Here is a 27,969-nt window from a genome sequence, read left to right as displayed (position 1 = left end):
ATCAATTTGTTGTCTTGTAATTCTCTGGGTAGCGCTTTGTTACCGTTTGTCGTTTTTATTATTGAATTCAGTCGGTGTGTGTGTCTGTGTGTGTTTGATGAGGGGATTACTGTATTTGTTTATATTGTGTAAAACATTGTTTTTGAATGAAAGGTGCTATAGAAATAAAGATTGATTGGCAGATTCCCCCCACTGAGGCACCCTACAGAGCACCACAGGTTCTCCCTTCCTTCCTGTGTCCATCAAAACTCGACTACTCTTCTTCATAAATACACCCTTTTTTTTAAAACTCTGTACATATTGAATGTATTCACTGTCAAGCTTTGCATACTGATATTAACTTATACACATTTTATTCCATTTATTTGTCATATTTTATAATTATTTGTTCAATTTGCTATAGATTGCAGCACTGTTGAGAATTTATCAGGGATTAAGAAAGTGTTTCTATTCTATTCATTGAATATTTTACAGTTTTTACACTTTTTATATAGATGTAAATCTATATATTTAAGAGGAAAATCGAGTTTTTCCACAACGATTCAACCTCAATTCAAAACTGCTCGCTTAATGGGTGCATATGCATTTAAATCAAATTGCACATTTGCGTGAAATGCAGTTTGCTGTTCTCGTTTTCGTTCTCGGGTGTGACGGTGGCAAATCAAAGTGTGGAGATACTTCCTTGCGTGTCACTCGGGCCTGGCCGCGGGCCGCCGCGTCGCCGCAGGCCTGCGAGGTCCGTCCACTCGCCACGTCTCAGGTTTCCTGAGAAATGAGAGGAGAGAGAGTTGAGCCCAAAGGTCGGACTTTCACTGCGTGTCAGACACGAGAGCAGAGTGCGGCGACGGGGCACTTCAACCTGCACACACACACACACTCTCACACACAAAACGCCTACATATGAACACATGACACTGCTTTCGTGTGTGTGTTGGTGAAGGGTCAAGGCGACAGGTTGCGGTTGTTGCACGGAGTTTCCGGCTCTGCTGTGGTTTCCCCTCGAGCCGGAGAGCAACGGGGGGAGCGTGCGAGGTGTGCTCGGACTTATAAAATAAATAAATAAATAAAAATGAGTCAGTGCTTTAACTTCTCACACGCATTCACACACACACACACACCGGTTTGTGGCTGTTTTATTGCCGGGCGGTTATCCCATAAATGCCACACAAATCTCTATATGAGCTACTTAATGTCCGAGCCTGCGAGGTAAATGGCGGAGCTTCACTTTCATGGTGTGTGCGCGTGTGTGTGTGTGTGTGTGTGTGTGTGTGTGTGTGTGTGTGTGTGTGTGTGTGTGTGTGTGTGTGTGTGTGTGTGTGTGTGTGTGGTATCAGGTTTACACAGGAGAGGGCCTTTTACTTAAAGGGTCACTGCAAGTACATTTAGATAAATGGTGATTTATGAAGGCTCTTTTTTTTTTTTTTTTTTTTTGCTGCACTGAGAAATGACCTGCTGGAAGCCTAAAGGGAAAAACCTTTTTCCAGAAACAACGTCTCTATTACAGACGATGATTAAGAGACCTCAATCTTAACTGTTTGGATTGGAAATGACGTTTCACAAAGTAACACACACACACACACACACACACACACACACACACACACACACACACACACACACACACACACACACACTAATAAAAGCTGCTGACAGCTCATTTTATGGATTATCTACATCGTGGGTGCCTTCAGTTCACCATAAAGTCTGATCTCACACCAGTAAAATGATAAAAGCACAAGTTAATTAACAATAACTTAGTTTTAGTGCAAAAACAAAGAAAAAAACCCATCAAACTGTTCACATTTCATCCACTTTTTACTAAAGCTATGATAAAAACCTGTAATAATAAATACATTTTAAAGAGCTCCTACTGAACATAAACTTGATTTTTTTTACATTCACATTTTATTCATTTTCTTCCTTGGCTAAGCTAGTATACACTGCTGAACTGGATTGCACCGGTGAGGATTAATAAAGTCGTCTTAGTGTGATTCTCACGTGTTTTTAATGTGAACAGAAACTAGTCACTTGTCAGGATTTCAGCACGCGTCTGCAGGCAAACCTGAATTTGAGGCTAATGCTCCTTTAGCAATGACGTGGCTTACATTGCTGCATCACTGAGACAGACTGGGAACAGCAGTTCTTCACTTTTACAGGACTAAAATCGAGTAAATATCATCAATGTTATTTTCTTACTTCAGATTAAACCCTCTCGTTTGGGCCACACGTTTGACATTGCTGATCGAGAATAACCAGAGAAAATGTATTTCCGGAAGGTTGAGAAATGGATTTAAAAGTAATTTAACGAGTTTGGTACTTATGTTCATAAGAGTGTAATCACATTGATATAGTCGGAAAAAGAAACTAAGGGCATGCTGTTATATTAAAAACAAGTTATAAGATAATGGTGAAATGACATTTGTACACTGGTTTGGATAAACTGTCAAATCATGCTGAATAAATCAAGGCAGACCAGGACGGTTCAGATTCGGCCCTGCACTCTTTGAAGTGATGTGTGTCTGCATTACTGGAGTAAAATTTAAAAATCGGCAAACAGGAACCAAAAGCCTTCCATTTCATCTCGTGGCGTCGCTGGAAAAAATCGGGGAAATAAAAACGGACAGATAAATAACTCATGACAGTGAATCAGACTCGTGACTGCATTTGTGCGGCCGTCTGCTGATCCACGCCGTTGAGACGTCAGGAGGAAGTGGGAAAAAGAGTGTCAAAGTCGTTTCGGGGTTTGTTTCAACAACAAAAAAAGTGACTCCTGCATGCAGTTAAGCAGAGTCGCCAACAGGTGTCAGGTCTGCCCCAGAGCGCGGAGGGGGTGGCTGCTAGCGTGAGGGCAGAGAGGACTCCTGTCACAATCAGGCCTTTGTGCAGTTCCGGGGTGCCAGCCGGCGTGCCCTCGTGTCCCGTTTCCCTCTAATCTTCATTTGACCTTTAGGCTCACGGCTTTTCCCTGACAGTTTTTCCTGACTTATTTTCCTTTGATGGGATTATCTTGGAGCTACATTGACAACACACCCACACACACACACACACACACACACACACACACACACACACACACACACACACACACACACACACACACACACACACACACACACACACACACACACACACACACACACACACACACACACACACACACACAGAACATATATATATGTATACGTGTCAAAGCTATTTGTTAAGACGCATCACTCGCTGTCATATTGGAGCATTCGAAACACGAAAGGCCAAATTTGGAAAGCGTGTTCTGTGCCTGATGGCGGAAGAAGGAACCGAATCATGCAAATTCTTCAGGACCAAAATAAAACGCTTTTTTTTTTTTTTTTTACCTTTAAAATGCACAAAAATTAGCAATAACATGAGAAAATTTTAAGAATTACATAACTATTTAAGTTAATTATATATGTGTAGATTCGATTTTTAAAAAAAAGTATTTTTAAAATGTAAAGAAAAAATTGTGAAGCAAAACTGACCTTGGTTTGGATGAAAGACTAAGAAAAAAAAAGTTATGAGCCAAAATTAGGAGTTTGTAACAGAGAGAGACAGGCAGAGAGATAAATATAATTACACACACACACACACACACACACACACACACACACACACACACACACACACACACACACACACACACACACACACACACACACACACACACACACACACACACACACACACACACACACACACACACACACACACAGGTCATAAACCTGCCAGGCAGTTACTTGACTGTATCATTAGTACTGATATAACATATGTTAGAGTGATCAAGGCTCAGGATCCTGCAGCTGAATATAGAAGGTATAACTACATTACTGCATAGTACAACTATATTACTGTGTTGAAAAAGCCTAAATCCATCCCTCAGAAAAGCTCTCTGACAAGTGGAACTTTGATCTCCCTCTGTGCCACAAGAATGACAAAAGTTGTGGATTCATGTTCAGCTTTTATTTAAATTTTCTCCAGTTCGGTAGATTCTCATTCATTTTGCATCTAAAATTATATCGTGAATTTAAGGAAATTATGATCATATTAAAACATAAGCCACTGCAGTAAAACACAAGTATAAAATATATATTCATAGGTGTTAAATTAATAGTTTTACTTCATTCATTTTTTAAAAGACAATAATTAAAACAAATGTGAAAATATTAATTAGTAATGTGTAAGCCCCCATCACTGTCTCACACACACACACACACACACACACACACACACACACACACACACACACACACACACACACACACACACACACACACACACCACCAAAAGTCTAACAAGTGCAATTATAGAAATGTACACAATAGAAATATTGTGTATATTTTATATGTATGAATGAAAAATGTAGTTCTTTAAAAAAAGCAATTATGTTTGTTGTGTTTTTAAAAGTACTGATAAATTTGACAAAGGAGAAATTAATTAAAACAATTTTTTTTATTAATGTCCTATTTTTTAAAACATAGTTGTAATGGAAAATTAGTTTTCCCTAAGTCACACACACACACACACACACACACACACACACACACACACACACACACACACACACACACACACACACACAATAAATGCAATGATCTCACATGAAACATGCCGCAATAAAAATTCTTCCTGCAACACAAAACTTCATGACTGACCCAGGCACGCACTCACACAAAGTGTAACCGAAACACAAAACTTCCAAAACAAATCTTCCACCGAGTTTCCCTTCTACTTTTCTGCTTAACAAATTCAAAGTCCTTTTTTTGGGGGGCAAATTATCAGCAACAAAGATCATTCGGTCTCGCTTTTCCATCACAATTGTAGCCGCTCTGAATAGTAATCAATATAAAATCACTTTATCAAAATCAAAGGTGCACATGTTATTAAAAAAAAAACCCCAAGTGTGAGTTGGTATACTTTGTAAAATGGGGCATTGTGCGATTTCACTCCATGTGTGTGGATCATACTCAAATGCACCTGTGTCTTTGACTGAGACTGTGTGGCCATCTGTAGTGCATGCTTTGTGTGTGTGTGTGTGTGTGTGTGTGTGTGTGTGTGTGTGTGTGTGTGTGTGTGTGTGTGTGTGTGTGTGTGTGTGTGTGTGTGTGTGTGTGTGTGTGTGTGTGAATGCTCAGAGGAGGAGGCTGTGCCCTGCACTCCTTGGGAGAGGCGTGGGAACCCCATTCATCCCGGGAGCCAGGGTTCATTGTGGGGTACACAGCATCAAATGTGTCTGGGGTGTTTGGCTGCGTTTGAGTGCGAGAGTCCTGTGTGTCTGCTACAAGATGTGGTCCGATGCTCTTTATTCTCGCTTATCACGTTTCCCTCGCTTTTGCTTGTTTTTTTTTCTTGTGTTCGTCAACAACAGTCTCACAATGTGTTATCGATTTTTCTCTCCAAGGAATCGGTTCAGGAATTCAAATAATTGGCGAAGAACACAGAATCGGTGTGCTCCATTAAAAGTGAATAAGCTGACATTTAAAAAAAAGAAAAAAAAGAAAAAGAAATAAACAAAAAGATAGCCGTGTTTGTTTTTAATCACCTTTACAAAAAAAAAACTATGCTTTGGAAATTTACCAATATTACGAGGGAAAAATGATGTACGGATTAATTACGCGTACGTCGGCTTCTATATTTCCCTTAAATATGTGTTGAAAACTACAATGCAGCCCTCCTCAAATACTGTACTTACAGTATGTGTGTTTAGGAGTTACACAGATAACATGAGGAGGACACAGCAAGAGACAAACATCCTCCATCTGAGTGCTCTATGTTTGGTTTTAGTGCTGCACCTTGTGAGCCGATTAATAAAAATAATAATAATAATAATAATAATAATGACTTATGTGATACGAGTCCAAATAGCCGGAGTTTTAACTCCCGAGTTTTCGCCTGACTGGGGGTCTCGGCAAGCACGGGGACCGACGTCAGGGTTTCCTGCAGGGCGACAGTGCCAGAGGAGCTGGTGCCAGGCCCTGTGGTGGGAGAGTGGCGGATGAATAGGCCTGTCAAACGTAGGATGTAGGTGGGATGACTAGAGCTATCTGAGATGACTCACGCTGCCTCCACTCCTACCTTTTGGTCATGGTCGACTCTGATGTGCTGAGGTGTTCAACATGAAGCCACACACACACACACACACACACACACACACACACACACACACACACACACACACACAGGGACGATCAGTGTGGAGAAAAAAAAGACGAGATTTTCAATCTGAGCTTGTTTAAAAAAAAAACACCCAAAAAAAGGATAATTAATAGATGCATGACGACATTGATGAAGGGTGTGCCGCATTTTTTAATTATGTGAAAATAATGTGACATAAAAGACTAAATCAGAGCCGGATATTCTTTCTTGGGTATGACGCATGTGCGGAATGAATGTTGATGAAAACTCATATTAAAAATAATATTTTTTCAAAGTAAAAAACAAACTGATGTTTAATATTCACCTGGTATTGGTGTAGCTTCTATTGGCCGGAATTGAACCCAGAAAATGTTTACAGCATGTTGTGTTGCTTGTTTTCGCTGTTAAGAATGAAAAAAATAATAATCTAAATAAGCATTTTAAAGTCGTCCCGCACGAATACAGCACGACGAACTGTATATACAAAACGACTGTTCCAGCTTTATTAGAGCTACATAGGGCCACGTGTCATCGTCGACCCGTTTTCAGATCATATACCGTCTCAGACAAACGACAAACGGTTTTCGGAGAATCGTGTTTTAAATACAGAAATAAAGGGTGAATGACTGGGACAGATGAAGAGGGAGAAACGTGCTCACATAGGGACTGAGAGAGATAGAGAGAGGGGGAGAGAGAGAGAGAGAGAGAGAGAGAGCGTTGTGGTGGGGCTCGGCCTTGTGTAGCAGGCCTTGTCTGGCCCTTATCCCAACATTACACCACTAGTCCCTCTTTGCTCCCTCCAAAACCGTTTCTTTACCATACCCACAAAAAGGTCCGGTGAGGGAATCAAAACTAAAGGCCGGAGCATCGCAGGAAAGACTTTAGCTGTGTTTCGTCATAATTCTAAGTCCCATGCCATTTTCCTCCTGGTTTGCCTATATATAGTTAAGCCCTCTCTCCACGGATAGCCCCGGAGGAAACAACACCCAGACACCACGTTTACAGACACAAGCGTGGAGAACGGGTCCAACCACGCAGCGCCCTGCATTTGTTTAGTCAAAAGATACCCTCAGAATGCACGCATGCCTCACAAACAAAGTATACATGCACCCAGACTCTTACCTCGACACCCACACATGCTCTCTCGACTTACCCGGCGAGACTTTGAAGCGACTGGCGGACGCCAGACCCATCGGCTATCCGGGACGGGGCGAGAAATCTCCCGGCGGCCGCGGTTCTGGACTCGTCGGTAGCTGCACAGTGTACGTCCACAGATCCTCTCTGTAGGGGAAGGGCAGAGAAGGAGCTCGAATTCAGTCACACAGCTCTGCACTCTCTGCAAGGAGTAGGCGGGCACGCCAACGAGAGACCCATTCAGAGTCCCAGAAAGTACCAGCCTCCCTGTCTGTCCGCCTCAACGCCTTGGCCCGTGCGTCTGTCTGCCCCACAGTCTGGGATTTACCCTGACAATCCGGCTACCTTGCCCAAATACCTGTCTCTAATCCTCGGGTAACCTCTCCAAACCCCTGCTAGCTGCTTTCTAATATTTCCTAAACCACTGCCTCTCTTCGCTCCCCTGTCTGCCACCTCCTAGTCTGAGACTGTCAGGGCCCGCCACAATGGGGAGGCCATGTGGGTTTCCCATGGAGTCGCGTGTTCCTCCCGTCTGGCAGTTAACAAGGCTTTGAATGAGGAATGTTAGCAAACAGAGCTGCTGAATGTCGGATGAATGCTAAGCCAGGCAGCCAGTCATATCACAGCACTGGCCCGGGCATATGAATAATGCAGAAGCCTTGGCAGGGAGGATAGGCGGCAAGGCTCCGCCTCTCTCTGCCCCTTCCTAACTCCACCCGCCCCTCCTTCTTTTCCCCGCTCGAAACTCAAATGCCTTCACGGGAGCAAGAGAGACGAGCGAGAGGGGGAAGGAAGAGAATTCAAGATCTCTGCCGCGACTCGCCAACAGTCCTGCGAGAGGAAAAGAGTTACACATGTACACACACGGAATGGCTACAAATCCGTTCCTGAAGCACGGCACTTTTTTCCTGTCGTTGGGAACATATCGCACTCTTTTTTGGGATTTTTGTGTCTTTTGTGTAGAATTGGCACCTGTCCCAGAAAAAGCCCCATCTCTGCTCCGCCCTCCTGCTCCCCTTTCACTGGAGACTGCCAGAGTGAGAGAGAGAGAGAGAGAGAGAGAGAGAGAGAGAGAGAGAGAGAGAGAGAGAGAGAGAGAGAGAGAAGGCAAGGGGGCATGAGAAAGAGAGGGTGGGGCAGAAAGCCCAATAGAGGGACAGGTTTAAAGATGGAAAGGTGGAGGTCAAGTATACGAGTAGAGAAAAATACATATAAATACTCAACTTGATACAAGAAACATGCAGATGTAATGCGAATTTAAAAAAAGGAGCGGGTCCAAAGATAAGCATGCAACCAACTGCTGCCTTCCTCCGAAGCCTTAATGGAGGAAACCACGAGGAAAAAACCCCCCCAAAAAAACAAGGCATGGCGCTTAATCAAGCAACACAGCCTCAAGACCTTTGCAGCAAAATCACAGATTCTACCCAGTCCAGTTTATCTGTACCGGCGACCCAGGCGAAGAAAACGTGACCGAACGCACGAGGAAACTCGTGTTCCAAGAATGTCTTCAGGAATGGCGCTGTGATCACGAAGCAGGAGTCAAGCAACGCCACTTGTTGCATGATATAGAGGAACAGATCTTGCAGAGAGGAGTGAGAGCAGGCAGAGGGTTAAAATCCTGAGACTGGGAGTAGTAAAAAATCCCTCCCTCTTTTGGCACAGGCAAGCTAAAGGGGAGGGCCCGCTCTGTAGAAATAGCAGCAGAGCGTTTTTCCCCTCTTTTTTTTTTTTTTTTTTTTCCAGAGCTGCAGCGTCCTAGTCTACCCTCTCGCATGTGGCCGGGACCCAGGGAGAGAGGAGGAGGAGGAGGAGAGCAATGGATAGAAAAAGAAGCGAGCGCAGAGAGGGGAGGGGGCGAGAGAGGGAGGGGAGAAGAGACGTGAGTGGAGGAGAGCGAGCTCAGCTGATGATGAAACAGGGACGTGTGGGAGTGCGTGTGCACTACGCGTTTTCATCACTGGCACCGGTGCAATGTGCGCATGCACGGTGCAGGGTGGGGAGGCAGCCAAGGTGGCGGTAGAGAGTTTGAGGGTGGGGTGGTGGGGGGGGGGGCACGGTGCACTTTTTCTGAAGAGAAGAGTCGTTGCAAACACGCATTCGCGAATGATTACAGGATTCTGGGACATCTTGCGACACCTTAGTATAAGATTCGAGCAAAAGATTAACAAAGTAGCTGTATTTTATTTTTTTTCTTTCTTTCCAGAAGCTGCCGTTGCTGCCTTTGAGTTCGAGAACAGACATTTTTCTTTGACCCACGTGTCCTCTAACACAAAACTTCCAGGTGGCGAGGAAGCAATGGCGCACTAAATAAAGGCCAATAAAAAAAAGAAAGAAAAAAACAAACAACTGCCAGGTGCGATTAGTGACGAATTCTGTTTGGACTCGGGCCGTCCCTTTTGCTCGATCATGCTCGGGAGTTAAAAAGCTAAACGGTCCGCCTTGGCACGCATTGAAAACCAGATAAGCACCTGGGTGCGACTGACCCGCCATGATTGCAACAGTGAACCCTGCTGTAAAATCGTCTAATATTTACCGCAGTGCGCCCGCTATGTGCCAGTACCAGGCCACCTTCATCCTGCTGCGAACCGCAGCAGCAGCGGTGGCGGCGGCGGTCCCGTGTGCGAATAAGGGAGAGATCTCAGGCAGGAACCGAGCGATAAAATGGACTCTGCTGACGACTCCGCTCATGTCCCGCACCCTCCTTCCCCCGCCGCCTACCGTTCTGTGTCCAGCCTATTCTGTCTTGCACCCTTTCTTGTCCTGTCAGTAGCACAGTTAAAGCCTACAGTAATAAACAGCCCTGCGCCCAGCGTTCATTTAATCCTGCATTGAGAGGGATCTTTTTTTTGTTGTTGTTGTTTTTTTTGGTTTTGTTTTCCCAGATACCGCCCCTGCGGTCTCTCCTTTATCTCTCCGGCTGTCTCATGCACACCTGCTAACCTCTGCATCAGCACGCTGAAGGTTATTTCACACCCGTCCGGTTTCCACCCAAACTTCCCAACCCCAAAACTTTTTTTCTCTGTGGCCAGAATGTTGCAATGCCTCGTCGCTGTTTTCAACAGATTCCCCCATGGCAAAGAGAGAGAGAGAGAGAGAGAGAGAAAGACAACTTCCTCTCTCTTGGACACCATTCCCCTCCCCTTCAGTCTTCTCTTCCCCAAAAGAAACTCAGAACTCAACACTGGCAAATTTCCCCCCCCCACTTCTCTCCCCAAAGTAGCGGCCGTACAAAAGAGAGGAAGAAAAGGGGAAATTTTCCAACAAAACGTCGGATTTCACATTGAGGAGTGCAGCTAGCTAGCCTCGATTTGAAATCTGTCTTTCTTCTTCACACGTCGCCTGACGAGGATTCTCACACAGTAAAACAACTGGAAGGTGCAGAAACCTCCTCATCTTTAGTTTAGTTTTTGTTTTGTTTTTTCTACATATGTTCCTCAACAGGGGAGAAGTGGGCAAAAGAAAACAACAAGTACGAGCCGGTGAGCAGCAAAACGAACGAACATGGCCGCTTGGTTAGCTGCAGTGCCTCCTACCTCGTTGCTCTCAGTCTAGGAGGCTGGAAGAAAAGGCGTTACGCTGCTTGTGTGCCTTTCTACCTCACAGGACGGACTTGGAGAAAGAGAGACAGAGGGAGAGACAGCGAATGGGTGCACTTGTCTTGCAGGAACTCTCCTCAGTTTTCCACGGGCTACAATAAAACTCTGTTTCTCTGTGTCCTGCTTCACAAACACACGATGCACAAAAAGGACGGAGGACGGGAGAAAAGAACTCCTTATTACTACCGAGGCTAGAAATTAGGTAACTGATGATTTCAAAAGCAGTTTATCGAGATTAAAAAAAAAGAAAAGTTGCTCAGGTTTCTTGATGATAAAAAAACCAACAACAAACAAAACGTGTCGGGGATCAAACGGTTACCGGGCTGAACCCTGTGACGTCACATCTCGCCACGTCTTTGAGCCAATTGCAAGTGCCACAAGTGCAAATTTCACCACAAGTGCAGGCTGATTGTACAACAAACAATAATGTAAACATAATGCACATCTCAGCTGCAAATTGCCCCCCCCCACTTGTTCTTCATCAACCAGCAGAGACACTGTTTCTGCAAGTCAGTTGTTTACCATCTAACATGTGGCAGGAATTCAAGAAACTTGGCAGGGGCTGTTGCACCGTACGTCGTGCAGAGTTCATGCGAGGATACGGCTCTGGTTTTGGCTCAGCTGCCAACTTCTGACACTGTAGCCCTCTGCGCGGCCTCGCCCCTGCAGGAGCGGCCTGCGTCACGCTGCCATTGAAGAAACTCCAACACGAACAACCTCATTTGTGACATCTCGATATGTCTACAAACGCAATTTCCATTCACCTTTATTTATTTACAGGGCACCAATATATATATATTGGTATATAAAAATGAAATCTCCATATATGATCAGCCCTCTCCACCTCCAGGTCAACACCGGGATGTGGACTGCCTTGCATGGCGTTTACTCTAATTATGCAAAAAATGTATTAAAGTCCTGCTGCGATATGAAGATGCCGGAAAGATCCTTTAACGCCGAATACCGAAGTCAATCCTCCAGTGATGGCACAATTCATGAGGAGAACGTATCTGTGACTATCTCACAGCCGACACGAGTTTTAATGCACAATGAAGTTAATGATACAATGGTCTTATCGGACTTTTAGTGTTTTCGCATCCTCATGAGTCACCCAGACACGCTATTAAACTACACAAACACACAGAGATTGGGATTTATAGCACATACACACAATCACGATATTCAGAGACGCAGAACACAAGAAACTGTGCATATTACAATATGAACTGCAGTAAAATTATGAGTATAAAAGTATGAGCGTCTCATCTGAAGGCGTAAATAAAATACAGAAAATTAATAAATAAATTTTAAAAACCTATCATCAACATTTCTGTTTTTTTTTTCAGTACAATACAGGTGTTTTGGTTTTGTTTTTTTAATTTATTGATTAATAAAACTTAAGCAGAGATAAATGAGTCCTCCTTTGGACCGATTGTGTTTAAAATGTCACAATGTTGGGAAGTGAAAACTTTGTCCTGAACGGCGAGCGCTCGCACAAGATTTCCCCTTGTTGTATGTGAAGCCTGGAAGTTACAGCTTCATCTGTACATTCTCACACACACACACACACACACACACACACACACACACACACACACACACACACACACACACACACACACACACACACACACACACACACACACACACACGGTGACCAGTGCGGCGGGGCCGGCTCCTTCTACAAGGTGGTCCACTGAGGGGCCCCTCGGCAGCACGCGCCTCAACAACTTCTCCATTACAGCCGTGACCCTTAGGGTCAGCCTCTGAAGGGTTGTGAACAAAGGCCACGACCCCGGGGTCAGAAGTGTAACGCCGGGGGCAGGCTGGGGGCCCCATGGCAAAGAGAGCGTGCTGTTTGCTTTGAAAGGTAAGGATCACTAACACAGAGGCCTAATAAGGATTAAGGGGCCATCCCCTTTGGGATGTCACTCTGGGGCCTCATACATCAGTCTCTATTAACCTCCGTGACCCTCGGCGGCCATTATGGGGCTACGGGTCACAGTCGCTTGCGCTGCAGAGCTGTAAAAGCGAATGCCGCATGCATCCTTGAACTTGAGTGCTGCTGATTATATGGACAAATTGTGTCAAGAGATAAACACCCTGTCAAATCGGACTCGGTCCCCTCTTTGAAGAGTTTTGTCTGTCTTTACACTGAAAGCATGGAGACTTCAGCATTCAAGGAGGGGCGCTTCAAGTTGGAAAGAAGAGACTTTTTCCAACAGGTTAGCTGTCAGCAATGAAACAAAGCTGGACGAGGAACACAGATAAATAAAATATGTGTCCAAAAAAGAAGTAAACAATGCCGAATTTATTTGTATGGCTTAAGAGTGAAAGCCAGACACGCGTTGATGCAATTTTGATCGGGGCAGGTGGGAATATCTAAGAGACAAAATCACAAAATGGAGGACAGGAGGAGACAAGATGGTGGCCTGAGTGATGCAGCCACTCACACTCTGGTTAAAAACGGGGCAAACACCCCCCCCCCCCCCCCCCCCCATAAAAAAAAAAAAAAAAAAGCTGCACCTTGTACAACATTTAAATACAACCCTATAAATAAAAGTATGTTTTAAAAGCTGCAACAGGAAGCCGCAGTGAGACGACAGCGTGCGAGCTGAACATCTAAATTCCTTCAGTCTCTTTGGCTCCAGCAGATACAAAGATACAAAGGTTAACCCTGCGCACACTCTCAAGGATGAAGAACAGACTGTGGCAAATTGTTGAATAATTTCAAATAAAGGTCACGTCAAAGGAACTCTTTGTAAAACATTTTGTTTCAAATGATGCATTTCAAGTGGTGCAAAGCGTGTATATATTTTCAGATACTTCCTGCCAGAATTCGAAAAAAAAAATTTAATCAACTGTTACACTATTTCATTCGTGACATATATGAAGAAGCCAAAGATGTAAAAAAAAAAAAAGAAAAAGATATTATACGTACAGTACGTCGACATCAGCACTGATAAGTGTGTATGAAAAAAGAAAACATGACTATTTAGTGAATACTGAAACCATTTGAAATATAATTTACTTCAGTAAAATAATGATTCGATCATTTGAATATATCAATACTTTTTATGTTCTTTGTCTATTAAAAAATTAATAATTATGTGGTTTTATTTAGAATGTAGATTTTATTTAAAAGAAAATAACTATGATTTGAGTTCCAGATATGTCACCGACTAAGAAAAAACTAAATGCTTTTCCCTTTCCCCACCTTCAAAAAAGGAACATATTTTAAGCAGCATGTAATTATAATTTGAATTTCCTGCATCCTGCTGCACCGACTTTCAAAATAGATTCCCTTTCTCTCTGACTCTCTCTCTCTCTTTTTTTTTATACTTTTCAAATATGAAATCAGTGTTTCGACAGAGACAAAGTTATAAATAAAGCTGAGGAAATAATCCGTTAAAATAATACCCGTTGATGAATTTCAGACCTTTTAGACATTTTGAATCTTTGATGAAAATCCTTTTATTTCATAGACACATCGTTTAAAACACTTCGATCTGACAGCATATGTTTAATTTGAATTTAATTGTTGTGAATTGTTCTAAAGTTACTAAGATATTTGACAAACTTAGTTTGTGAACACCTCGAGGGAATTAAAGCAACAAAGAGAAACAACGTGATGGAAAAGCTACAAGGCCGGATACAAGAACAACTAAAACGAAGATATAACAAAACTGTTGTGGCGTGTTTTCTGAAACCAGTTCACACTTTTCAGGGTCAATGACTGAGCACTTTGACTCAGATGTATTTATTTGACAATCATTAAGCCACTCACCTCTGAAAACCCAGCGTCTGTGTGCAAGGGAGCCGATTCGGCAGCAAGGGGAGCAAAGGTTGGAGGAGAGCAGAGACGAAATCGATCTGAGCGCGACTCGGCTCGAGACGGGCGGCCTACAACGGCTTTTAAAACAGGCAAACGGACAGTAAATCCTAAGCAAGCAGCAGTTTGACGGCGTCACAGCTTGTCCTTTCTGCAGCTCTTCTTCATTAAAGTAAGGGCAGTGCTTTGGGAGAACGATCGTCCTACTTTCAGTTAACCATGAAACTCCCCTCTCGAGGTCATTCTGCAACTGTCTGGTTCATTAGGAAAGTTTGGCTTCTAATTTAGCTACCAAAATACATTGCCCATCTTCGAGATGTAATGAGAGATTTTTATTCAGGGAATAAAGAAATGTCACTCTGACACTTGGCAAAAAAAAAAAGAAGAAGAAAAAAAAACAAAAAAGGGAAAAACTCCAAAACTTTTTCCCATTGTTTCTTTGATGTAAATTTACAGCAGAACTAATATAGACTCAATCAAGCTTGTATTCAGTATTTTCACTCCCAGCAGATAGAAACATGTCCTAAATTCACAGTGAGGTGCTCTCAAGGTTAAAACACTCGCCATTTCAGTCTGTCCCTCATTCATTATGACAAAACAAACACAAATTCACTCAAACTGTAATTAAGCCGATTAAATATATGAATAAAAGTCAAACTTTTCAGATGCTTTTCCTCTTCTACGTACGAAATTCACGCCTCACCTCAACACACAGAAGCACCTCTCATCATTCACGGATACTCACTGCTCACATTTTGGGGTCCATCCCATGAATAAATGATTTTTCTTTTTTCTTTTTTTTTGCAGCTCTTATCAGACATCGGCTTGCGATGCATGGTCTCTGGTGTTCTCTGGGAGCAGAAGCACCTCTTAAGCACTCGGACCTGCTGTTGGCTCTCGTTTAGTGCCACGTCACAGAACCACCGCAGCCTGGATGGGGCCTGTGTGGCCTCGCGTGGCCCAAATAGGAACCCTTACGCACCCGAGCCCCCTTCGGGACGGTACGCCCACGTTTAATACCGGGAAGATGGCGGTGGCTGTGTCTAGTGGGAGGGGAGGGGAAATGATGTGCAGCCATTATTTATTTTAACTCTATGACTTGTCCCTGATCTGGTCCACATCTCCTCAGTTTGAAAAATAAATAAATAAATCCGACACCTGACTGAATGGCAAAGCATGTTCAAGTCGCCCCGCATCCAAGTTCAGCTGACTAACGGTTCCGGAACGCATCGAATAAAGCGTTTTGTTGGATTTCATATTGAGCACGAGTCTGAACACACAGGCTGCAGGCCTCGCACATGCAAAAACACACACACACACACACACTGGAGTCTGCAGCGGTCCGGGTCACACGAGGTAACAGAAGGCACAGGAGTTTCTCTATGTGTGACCAACGCCATGCATTCACAAGGTTCTGAATTTAGACAATTTGTTTAATTATTTTTATTGCTGGTTTGCTGAGGTTTAATGAGAAAACCATCCCCAGACCGAGAACAAGGGTGTGCATGTGTGTGTGTGTGTGTGTGTGTGTCTGTGTGTGTGATGCTGAACACTTAACTCAAGGACGACCCTAGAACATGTTCAAATTGAACGATTAAGAGTGCTATTAGGTCGGAGGATCTCCTCACTGCTGCTTTCGTTGAGTCTTGACGCTTGTGATTTATCTTTAATTGGATTTTACTGAGACGCGTCCCAGAGGGAATCGGCAGACTCATTTCTGAACTGTCCCCGGAACTTGATGCAGGATGTTCAGACAAATAAGTAAAAGCCGGCATTTAACCAAACACACACACATTAAACTGTATGTAAAAGTTGACTGTCTAATCTGAGCTTGCTATTTTGTAAATTCCGACAGAAACACCGAAAATATTTACTTGCATATTTTAACTATTAATTCATGTTTTCTTATTGTTTTGAGCTTGTGTTAATGGATGACCTCATTATCAACCTCAACTGTTTGTTTTGACCCAGTTTCTAACTTTCATTTATATCTGGAAACTTTTTGCATGAACATCACCTGAACCGTTTGGCTGTTAGTTTTACCTCCGTGTGCGTTTCGTTCTAAAGTCATATTCCAACATTTAAACATACATCGCTAATCGAAAAAGAATCGCGGGCGCGGAACGTGCGCTAAAATGTCAAACGTGTCTGAAATGATGAGACCGCTAAACAGTACTTCGAATCCAGCGTTGTTTTTGTTGTATAAAAGTACTGACTCACTGGTGTCTGTTGCAGTGTTGCTGTCGACTGAGAGGGAGGGAGACGCTGGCTCTCAGGGGTTAAGATGCTAGCAGTCATGTGCCTGTCGGCTGCAACAAAAGCCTGCCTATGTAGGGTGCATACAGATGGAGTGAGTTCCTTTGTGTGCAGCGTTTCACACGTCGCAGCCTCGGAGCTGCCAGGTCTGGCTCTCTGGGCCTGGCTGCAGGCCTGGCTCCAAGCTTGTAGCACCTGACGCTGGGCTCTCGCGTCGCTTTTTTTTTTTTTCTCTCTCTCTCTCTCTCTTTTTCCCCGGGAACCCGGTTGCAGCGAGTTTCCGAGAGATAATGGACGGACGGCCGCGCAAATAGTGGGTCACGCGGCTCAAGCACAAACAATCGACAGCAAAACACGGCAGAGCGGAGTGCGGCTCGGCACTCGAGTCGGGGGGGGTCGGGTCGACAGGATGCGGCTCCCGCTCAGGTCCGCCGCCCAAATGTTCGACTTTGCTCTCCTCCGCTGTCTGTCAAACGTCCCCGAGAAAGAATCTCAGAGGCCACTCAGAAAGTGCTGGTGTAAATACAACCGGGGTGTGTTTTAATCACGAGTACAGTTGTGCGTGATGTGTACATAGTTTTAAATCCTACTATATACACGGTGTCTGCGTATGTCGGTATTCCCTTCTATATTTATGCGTTGGGCGCCAACTCACTAAGGGAAGTTCCTTATCGAGTGCACGCTCTTGTATACAGTGATTATACTAATTAATGCCCGGAACAAGAAAATGACTCATGTGCCCTCTAACTTGAATAAGAAGTGAGCCGAGCAGTCAGTCGCGACACATACTATACCTACGCTAACACATGTAAACACATTTTAAACTGAAAGGTGTGTGATACTGATGTAAGAAGTGCATCTATAATGTAGAATTACAAAGGAGATGTGAGTTACACCCATATTTGACCTTGAGCAAGGCATTGATTCACTCAGCCATGAAATCTTTAAGTATGTAGACTCCAATTGAAACCTGCATGAACACTGATCTGCACTCAACTAGACTTTATCAAATATGTAAAGAGCGAAGCTCACAACTTGCTCCCAGATCGTGTTTCTTTTTTTCGGGTTTTTCAAATAATCATGTCGTCGGCAGAGAAAGATCATTCACTGTGCTGTTGATCTTGGATGTGGACGAAGCCCCAAGTGAGCCACATGAGCGACAGAGTCTATGCTCAGTGGAAAATAGCCCCATAAGAAAAAAAAAAGTCAATTTAGCTAGCCGTCCAAAAATCACAATAAATCTTTAATGAAACATTTCTCTTTTCTCTCTAAATGTTCCCCTTCAAAAAGGCCCACTGGCTCAGGAACAACAGCTTCGCAACACTGGGACCAACACTGGCTTTAATGGTTTAGTAAAAAAAAAAGTACCTCTGTGCGAATTAGCAAGCAATTTACTTAAGACACGTGAAATTATTTTAATGTGCCACACTGGGAGCTTTATATGAACATTAACATGCATTAGAAACAGACGTCTGCTTTAAAGATTATTTCTAAGCTGGAAGTCGCTGAATTGAAAAATTACATGTTAACAGGCTCGACATATTTAAGCCAACAGTCTCCATTAGTTTCCATTGGGAATCTGACAAACCTACAAGGTCTTGTTTGTTTCTAGAGGCAGAGAGAAGTTGTTGTTTTTTTTGTTTTTTTTCATGTAATGACAAGTTTTCAGAGAAGAGAAGAAAAACAACTGAAAGCCGATCGAACAAAGTGATACTTTTTTTTTTTTTGTCTTTATAAAAGGCACAATGGTCATTTCTGCTGCCATCACACTTGTGAAGTGTGCAGTGAGGCTGGTGAGGTGCAACTAGCCCCCACATATCATCGTGCATTTTTCTACACCGAGTTAGAATTTTGTATTAAGTGTGTAAACACTCTGGATGCTAAACTTTCTGTTAGTCTGAGTGTGTGTTTGTGTGTGTGTGTGTGATGAAAGAAAGTCTGTACTCAGTTTTTGTTTTGTTCCCTTTCAAACACACAAAACAAACCCCCTCTGTCACTCAAATAAGTTGCATGTTAATTAAACTTTTGTCACTACAGCGTGGAGAGTTTCTGTTTTCTCACCCTGCTATCACCAATTAAACACACATGCATAAACACACACACACACACACACACGTATAGGCGCCACATGCTTGAGAGTTACATACAACCAGGACAGGCCGGCTGGGGTGCCTGACAACCACAGCGATGAAGGAGACGTGAGGGAGGGAGTGAGGGGAAAGAAAAAAAAAAAAAATTACCCTAGCGTGTTAGTTTTCTGCCAGGGAGTCCCTATTGACCTGTTAAACCTTTGTGACTGGAACAAATGCAAATGGCGCTGACTTGTTCACACAAAATACTAAAGGCCCATTCAAATGAGGCCCCGGGCCACAATGCAGCAGAGGCTGAGCGCTCTGTGGAGGCTGGGCTGCCCCCAGACTGAGGGAGGGAGAGAGAGAGAGGGAGGGAGAGAGAGAGAGATCCTTTTGGCCACTGCAGAGTTCATTCTGGTTGTCTGGTGGAGAGCAATCATCCACTCTGATTACTTCTCCTTCACGAACACAGACACGCAAAAGATAAAGTTACCTTACACCTCCCCCGTAATCCGGCCCTCTGTAAATCACAACCACTGTTGCACCGCGCTGAACTTCACCCCGTAATTACCTCGTACCTAATGATTTGTAATAGGACGCTGGTGGACCTGAACTCGTTCCGTTATCAAGTATGACACCAGTCAACGCCTGATATGCAGACGCGGCCTAATTAGCACTGGGTTTTGCAGCGATCCTCATTGTGTTACCTGCCACTAATGTCGCATTCTACTTTTCTAATTCTGTCGTTTGGAAATAAGTGATGGGGACGGAGAGGAAGCACGGCGGAAAAGAGAGATGAGATCCAGAGGAGCACAATAGAAGTGAAGAAGAGAATAAATAATGTGCATCACAACATCATACTGCAGCTAATCAATTGATTATTCCTGATACTGGGGTGACGGAACAACCTCATTAGTGAAAGCAGGGAATAAATAAATACAGTGAGGTCTATCCGTGGCTTCACATGCAAAAAATTAAAGTATGACTGCGGTGTTTATGAGCCACGGAAATGGAAAGGAGCCAGACAACCCAACGGAGGATTTCCATAATCACTGTCTCAGCTTTTCAAACTGAGATACGAGATTTCCATGAGTCAACCCACAACTGGGTTAACTGGGTTACAAAAACAAAATATTCTTACAAATAAACCAGACAAGTGATGCTAAAAAAAAAAAAAGTGCAGCCAGAGCGCTGTGGGAGGCTTGGAATGAAACATGTTTAAAGCCTGGTGTCTCTAATGTAAATTTAGTCTGCGATGTGTATATTCCTAGTGATGATAACTAGAATATCTGATTTTATTTTGAAGCCCGTCAATGAAAAACGACGTACAATGTGGAGGATCATTCATTGTCTGACTGTACATTTGATACCCTGACAAATCTCCACGCGATACTGAAGGGAAGAAGCCTTTCCAAGGAAGGTCGCGGGGATTCAAGAGCTTTCTGGTTCCATCGCTGTCAATCTGAAGAGAGATCAGTGGGGATGAGGCTCCCGAGCACATCTGGACAACACCTGCCCTGAGGGGAGGCTCCCTACTGGACCTCGAGCTGCAGTCGTCAAATGAAGGGTTTCTGTGCAAAGATGGGATGTGGTGAGAAGTGGAGCAAACGCTCTAAACTTGACAGCGTCCACCTACTAAGTCCAATCCGCTGTCAATGTGTACAAACTAAACTGAGGAAAAAGTTTGGTTGCTTTTTTTGTTTTTTTCCCACTTCCATAATTGGCTGCAGTCCTCTCACATCACATAATTAACACCTCCTAAAACACACTGTATCTGCTTTCATAAATTACACCATGACTCACTGGCTTTCTAACTTGTGCGCTTTGTTTTACACTTAATAAATTTGGAGTTCGCTATAGTGATCTGCACTATAATAACAAGGCTTCACTGTTTGGATGATTGATGTGCAGTTTTTTGTTGTTTTTTTTTTAAAGAAGAGGAATAAAAGAAGCTTCAGTTCCATGTTTCCCAATATTAGATGTTTAAAAATCTACTTTTAAATTAATGTGCGTACCAAAATGTTGCAGGTTTTTTTTTTTTTTTTAATTTAATAATGAGTGGGCATGTTGAAATCACTTAGTGTAAATGTTTCAAATGTAAATGTTTCATTAAATATGGTAGGCCTGTTGTATATGGAGTCACACCTGCAGAGGTCACACATGAGCTGCACTGCAGTCAGACAGAAGAGTGTGTGTTCAGAGCAGAGAAGCACAGCACAGGCAGAAAATCAAAAATTTAAAATAAAAAAAAAAACCTTCATGTTACAGTATTTACAAATACTGTAAATAACAATTCAAGTTACTTTTTGCGAAGTTAGTTACTCGATATTTTAAAAAACATCTTTATTATATCAAGCATATCTTCGCTTTGGGTTGCTATTTATTCCCATAACTGCATACTGTACTCTTTCACAACATATTCTGCCAAGTGCTTTAGTTAATTTCAATTATTCATTTATTTTTCACTCCCCCCCCCGTGCAAACTCTATGCCAGAGCTACTAGTCATTTTAATTGGCTGTTTTGTAACATATGTATTCCAACACATCATCATCTATCATTTACGCTACAATAGACACGATTCAATGTTGAATTTTTGAACATATTCCACCACTTCAACACTGCACTGAGTGAAGCAGTGAAGCATGAACCGAGTCCAATCAGAATGTCACAGGAAAATGACGAGACAATGTCAACTGAGCCCAAATATCATGACGCCCACCCCCCAATAAAATGAAATGCTGTCCCACTTAATCTGTATTGAAGTTCCTAATGTTTGCAGAAATACTGAAGCAGTCTTGTTGAATAAAGAAAATATCAACAACTGAGCTGAGGAACATGAAAATTGTTTGCATTTAATGTAAACGTCGAGGCCGCAAAACGGAGCACTCCGGGGCTGGATACACAATTCAAAACAAGCTCTAATTGCTGTGGCTTCAACAGAGCACACTGTGTATGTTTGACACTCTGGTGCGCGGGCAGCATGCTGTTTTCACATTTAAAACAAGATAAAACAAGACAAACGAGATTAGGAGGAACATCATGATTTAGTGGCGACGTGTCTGGAGTGAACCCATTGAACTCTCCTGGAGTTTAACATTGATCTCACAGCCGTGAAATCACACTGCAACCACCAAACTCCACCCCATGCAAGTTACGACAAACTACCAGCAACAAGAATTTATAAGAAAACAAGTGTATGTATTCCAACAGCCACGTGTCTTTGTCGAGAGGGGTTTTCAATTCAGTTGCTTTGAGTCGATACACACAGAGGCGAGAGTCGGGTTTTGGAGAAATTAGAAGAGGCAAGCATCGTCCACAGTCCTCAACAAGTTGCCCCCTTTTGCTGCAGGTGCATATTCTAAAATATCTTCCTGTGAATCACCAACTTCTCGTATCCAGCACACTTTGCTCAAAAAAAAAACCCAACAACAAAAAAACACATTTCCAAACAGCAACGATTCCGTGAGAGTGGAAAACAAAACAAAAAGTTCACATTTTACGAGGAGTGACCGTGTCGTTCGTCTCGACTTCACGGAAGGGAATAATATAAAATCACAAAATTATCACGCAACATGCTTGTTTATTCCTGGAGAGGCTCATTACAAAAAATCCACAATGATCAAATCCCCTCAAGTGTTCCTCTCATAAGTGCAGGCGTGCTCGTCCCTCCCCCAGAGCCATGTTTCTGGACACATCCCGACTCGAATGTGACTCTTATTTATGGTCTATTACAACTTTATTTGCTTGCATCGTGACGTTAGACAGAGACAGTTCAGTTCGAGCATCGCTGTACATTCTGTCTTACTTGCAGTTTCACATGGGAAGAGGGACGATGCCCAGAAAATGTATTCGAATTATAGTAAGTAAGTTATTAAAATGGGATTTGAAAGTCACCCCTAATTACTTTTGGATTAAAAAAAAAAAACAATTCCAAGAGATGTTCAATTTGTTGGACTGACGTAAAAAAAATAAAATAAAGAAAAAGTTGTGTAAGTGTGTGTGTGCTCACCTGCTTGGTAGCCTCTGGGCCCTGGTGGTCTCTTATCGTCCTCACACATAGTCCACTGCACCCAAAGACAAAACAAGAGAAGAAAAAAAAACAAAACAAAAGAGTGAAAATCCACATCAGCACCATCGCAGTCAGCACAGCTCTGTAGTTCTAACCTCCTCTGTGAAAACTGATGAGAGATCAGTGATTGATTAGGACGAGAGGTGCAGGGTTTTGTTGCGTGCTGTTCTCTCAGTGTGCGCCAGCGCAAGCTGGGAACAGGACATTCTTACTGGAACATTGCTGCTGCTACAAGTCGGTGCCGTTGGGCAAACGACCAGCTCGGATTTATTCATTCTTCTTCTTCTTTTTCTTTTTTTTTTTGCCGTTCAACCATAACTTTTATTTTTAATTGCGCAATGACAATCCATATTTTTTTTCATGTCCAAAACAAACAAATAAATAAAGAAATATTGAACCGTTTCTTTGAAGTGATGTGACCTTTCTTGGGCTCTGTACGGGACAGATGCATGTTCTGCGAGTGGCTCTATAATCACCAAATAAATGCCAGAATGATAAAAAGTTAAAAAAGTTAAAAAAGACACACGAAAATTAAAATTGCGAGGCTCGGGCCACTCTGATATCACACGAGAAGCACAGTTGATCAAAACCCAGAGTACATCTTCTATTATTCTCCCTTGCCAAGCACGTATCCATGTACTTCTCCATCTTGCTGCAGCAGCAGTGCGTCTCACAACCATCCCAGTTCAATCTTGCACACATCCGGCCGAAGCAGTTAAAAGATTTTGCAAACACATGAAAGAGGCTGAGTAGGTGGTTTCAGTTAATATCTGGTTTTATTTAATTCCACCCCCCCCCCCCCCCCCCCCCCCCCCACACACACACACACACACACACACACCCCACTCACCGAAAAAAAAAAACCTAAATCTTGCTTTGCCGCAATATGTACATGAAACCTTGAAGATGAGATTATCTACAATTAGGGTTTAGGTCATGCTGCTTCAACGTTTCTGACGTTCAGTTTGGTTCTTACGAAAAAAAAAAAAAAAAAAAAATGTTTAAAACAGATTTGAACTCGGTGAACTTAAAACTGATTGATTTCACATAACGTTTCAAAAATGATTACAGCTTTGTGATGCACGCTGCCAGCTTCCAGTCATGTCTGGTCATTAGAAGCGAGGCCGCGTCCCGGGATTTAACCGGAATATTTCAGGCAATTCGTCACTCGCCCGAGAAGACTTTTATCAGCTCGTTTGAGCTCTTGTTCTTTTGAGTGTCATCGCGGCTCGCAGGAAACACAAAGAGTTTGCGAATCCGCCGCAGAGTCCTGCACTGGCCTCAATAAAGCCGGTTTGTGTAGGTGTTTTTATGATCTCTTCCAAAGTGCACAAACGCAGGCAGCCTCTTTCCCAGCTTTGGGTATGTTAAACCGAACCGGAAGAACCTGCACTGCTCCCCACAGAGCCCTGCTTCATTTGCTTTCCAACATCAAGCCCTCACACAGAATCCCCCTGCCCCCCACCCCCCCGCCGAATCAAATCTTCTCACAGGACTTGTGAACTCTCCATAAACCCACCGATTCCCTCCAGAGTGGTTGCTGTCTATCCGACAACCAAGGAATTTCCAAAAACCAGAATGGGGGGGGTGAAAAAAAAAAAAAAGAAGGCTGAAATAGACAAAAAAGGTATAGAGAATACAGAATGAAAGAAGAGAGAGGAAGGGTAAAGAGGGGGGAGAGGGAGGGCGAGAGAGAGAGAATAGCAGGCCAGATTGCACTGTTGAATCAATGCAGTGGCCTGGTCTCCCCTTTTTTTTTTTTTTCTAGTTCCACTCTTTTTTTCATTTCTCTCTCTCTCTCTCGCTGCCCCTCTCTCTCTCTCGCTCTCTCTCTCTCTCTCTCTCTCAAATGATTCACAGTGGAAAGAAAAGGCCTTTTCCCTGTCCTCAGTTGAACTCCACATCAGCTTCCTGTTAGAAAGGCAGGGAGGAAACACCCAGAGCAACACACACACACACGCACGCGCACGCACACACACACACACACACACACACACACACACACACACACACACACACACACACACACACACACACACACACACACACACACACACACACACACACACACACACACACACACACACACACACACACACACACACACACACACACACACACACACACACACACAGAGGAAGGCCTTCACTAGTTGGATTCTTAGTTGCCAGAGAAATTGGGTCAAGCACTTAAATGCCCTGCAGAGAGATGCAGAGATATAAAAAAGTGAAGTGTTTGGTGGGGGACAGCAAGAAGCACATCGGGGAAACAAACACGTATGCAAACAATTGCCTGTTGCACTTAGAAGTGCACACACACGACGCGGGGCTTTGCGCCGTCAGCTCGTAGCAGGCCACGTTATTAAAACAACTGAAATACCCAGTGACAGACGCCCACCTAATGTTAATACACCATCCATCTGTGCAGATTAGAACATGACAAGGTGGCTCTGCCGCGCACAATAAAATAGACGAGATATTTCAAACAGGCGAGGTGCAAAACACCTCTCAAATCCCGTCACTGGCGATAAAACCGAAAGCGGTACGTGCATGCATTCACAAAACACCAAATGACCTGATTAGAGAGTGACGGGACTCTCTGTGTGCCGCGGCGCAGCTAAATACAGGACGGGACAGCATGCTGCAGTATCAGCCACGCACGCCAAACCCCCCCCGCACGCCAACTCCGCCGCCTACCCGCCCTCTGACCTGAAATGCCCTTAAAGAAACAACATGCCGCATTCATCATTGCATCCAATCAACTATTCATAGAAAGGCCGGACTGCGCTCGGCCTGATCTCGCCGTTTAGGGTTTCAATCAATTGCGTGAGATATGAGAGTGCGGCAGGGTGTGTGGGAGGGAGGCTGGAAGCCCTGCTTGAAAGCAAATGAGAGAAGATTTTTTTATTTTTTTGGGTGAATCCAAGCCTACGTCTCCTCTCTTGTGTTGGCCGCTGCACAGAACGGTCCACAATGAGAGTCTGAGCCTTCATGGTGGCAGCCCAAATCAGACGATAATCACGCCAATTTTCACTCGGCAGCCATGTGTGTTCTCCTGTCCCACTGACTCGCAGCGCAGAAACGAGCCGCCGTCCATTGTCTGGGGCCCACCTGTGTTTCTGATCAATTTTCTCCGAGGCACCAAAGGACTTTTCATGTTTACAGCAATTATTGTGCTTCATACCCATTTATTATCGCCGGATCACATAAAAACACTCTTGTTTGCAGAATGTGCGGCGAGACCAAAGAGGTCGCCGTGACCCAGCTTGCATTTCAGCTGCAGACGCTTCTGTTCCTCTTTCCAGGGAAAGAGTTTAGAGACCGAAACATGGGGAAAATGTGGCAACGGCGCACGTTTCTCTTAGCGAACGCAGAGCTCCAAGAGAAACACTGCCGCACTGTGATTTCCACCAGATACTCCACTGTGAGCAAAACCTTGCACCTCATGCACAAGCCTTGCGAGCACGTGCAGAAAACAAACGGAAGGTCACGCACAGAGCCGGATGTGCAGGTTGTCAAAACAAAAAAAACAAACAAATAAACCGTCCACCTAATAAAGTTAATTTCTGTGCCTCTTTTAAACTTTGGAAGTTGAGTGCTGGTGTGCGACAAGTCGAAGTCACCGTTGGCATACATGATATGTAACGCACAACTATTGGTGAAGGTCACAGATAAAGGCAGATTGAAACGCTGTCAAACAACCAGTTACGATTATAACTAGGAATTACAATTTTCCCTGCAAAACATTCAATACACAAATTACCAGCAAAGTTGCTTTACTTACTTGGAATGAAATTCAATTTTTTTTTTGTAAGCCATGTTATCATATACACTAATTTTAGCTATGAGATGACTAGAAAGGGGCATAAAGAAGTCATATATAACTTTAAACCCTCTCATATTCTGACATGATCTGTCCTACCTGATGAATGTGCAGCACCTGTTCAGGCTGTCGGTGCACACGCTCACATTAAAACACCACATTAAAATCTAAACGCACCTCAATTTGAGGATCTCTCGAGAATTCAAGTTTATTTTTATGAGACCTGTTCTCAAAATAAAGTCGCACTATATAACCAACCCGCAGCTGACTTGGATTTCAATGGATTAATTTCATGTAAAACTTCTCTTGGGGTGGGGTGGGGGGGGGGGGGGGTGACCACAAGTGACACATCATGGGGAAACCACACAGCTCCAGCATATATATACTGTATATCTTACGTAGACCGATTACCTTTCGTGTAATTAAATACCAATTTGACTTGAGATCCTACAAATTGCTGGCATGGAGAGATGTGAGGGTTTTTTTTTCCTCCGGATGGCCGTGATCCTCCCGGCTGCCTATCTCTGCCTGCATCGAGGACAACAAAGGGGAAGATTATGCCTCTCCGGCGAAGGGAAACTAGGGCACGAATAGGCGACCTCTTTTCTTGCATTACGAGGGAGAATTTACAGTCTGACGACCTACAAACTGGGAGATGTTCAGCACTGGTGCTTAAAATTAAAAAAAATTAAAAAACATCTTTTTTTTTTAGTTTACTTGTGTCGATCTGTGTAGGTCCAATATATATATTTATTTATTTATGTTGGTTGGTTGGCTATTAAAAGTTTACGAGGCGGATTATCTGAACAGTCACAACAGTGTCACTGACCCAATCCGAGTCAAAGAGTCCAACTACGCACTTGGAGCGAATGCACACGACAGGCAAACAGACAAACAAACAAACAACCGGCGGGTCTGATTACGCACCGATCAAGTTCAAGTTAATGGTCTCGTCCTCCGGGGGCGTCCGACTGCAAGTCCGCCGGCTTTTATACTTCCCAGAACCCGGCGGCGGCGGCGCGTCTCCTTTTGTGCGTCTGCAC

The 27,969-nt window shown here is 43.6% G+C and overlaps 1 long non-coding RNA gene across 2 annotated transcripts; it reads right to left on the bottom strand.

The window, feature by feature from the left end:
- Positions 1-27,965, bottom strand: LOC308146568. Of its 2 annotated transcripts, XR_013937115.1 has the most exons (4): positions 27,854-27,965; positions 23,045-23,099; positions 7,298-7,425; positions 1-765 (listed from the first exon to the last, which is right to left on the bottom strand). It is a non-coding gene; the product is annotated as an uncharacterized lncRNA (long non-coding RNA). The 2 variants fall into 2 exon arrangements; XR_013937116.1 differs by lacking the exons at positions 23,045-23,099; positions 27,854-27,965 and adding an exon at positions 15,452-15,819.
- Positions 27,966-27,969: the final 4 nt, after the last annotated feature.

Source organism: Blennius ocellaris (genome assembly GCF_963422515.1).
Source record: "Blennius ocellaris genome assembly, chromosome: 22".
In the NCBI taxonomy this organism is placed as follows: Eukaryota; Metazoa; Chordata; class Actinopteri; order Blenniiformes; family Blenniidae; genus Blennius; species Blennius ocellaris.
The sequence above is the reverse complement of the archived record's forward strand: the minus strand, read 5'-3'. Positions and strand labels throughout refer to the sequence as shown.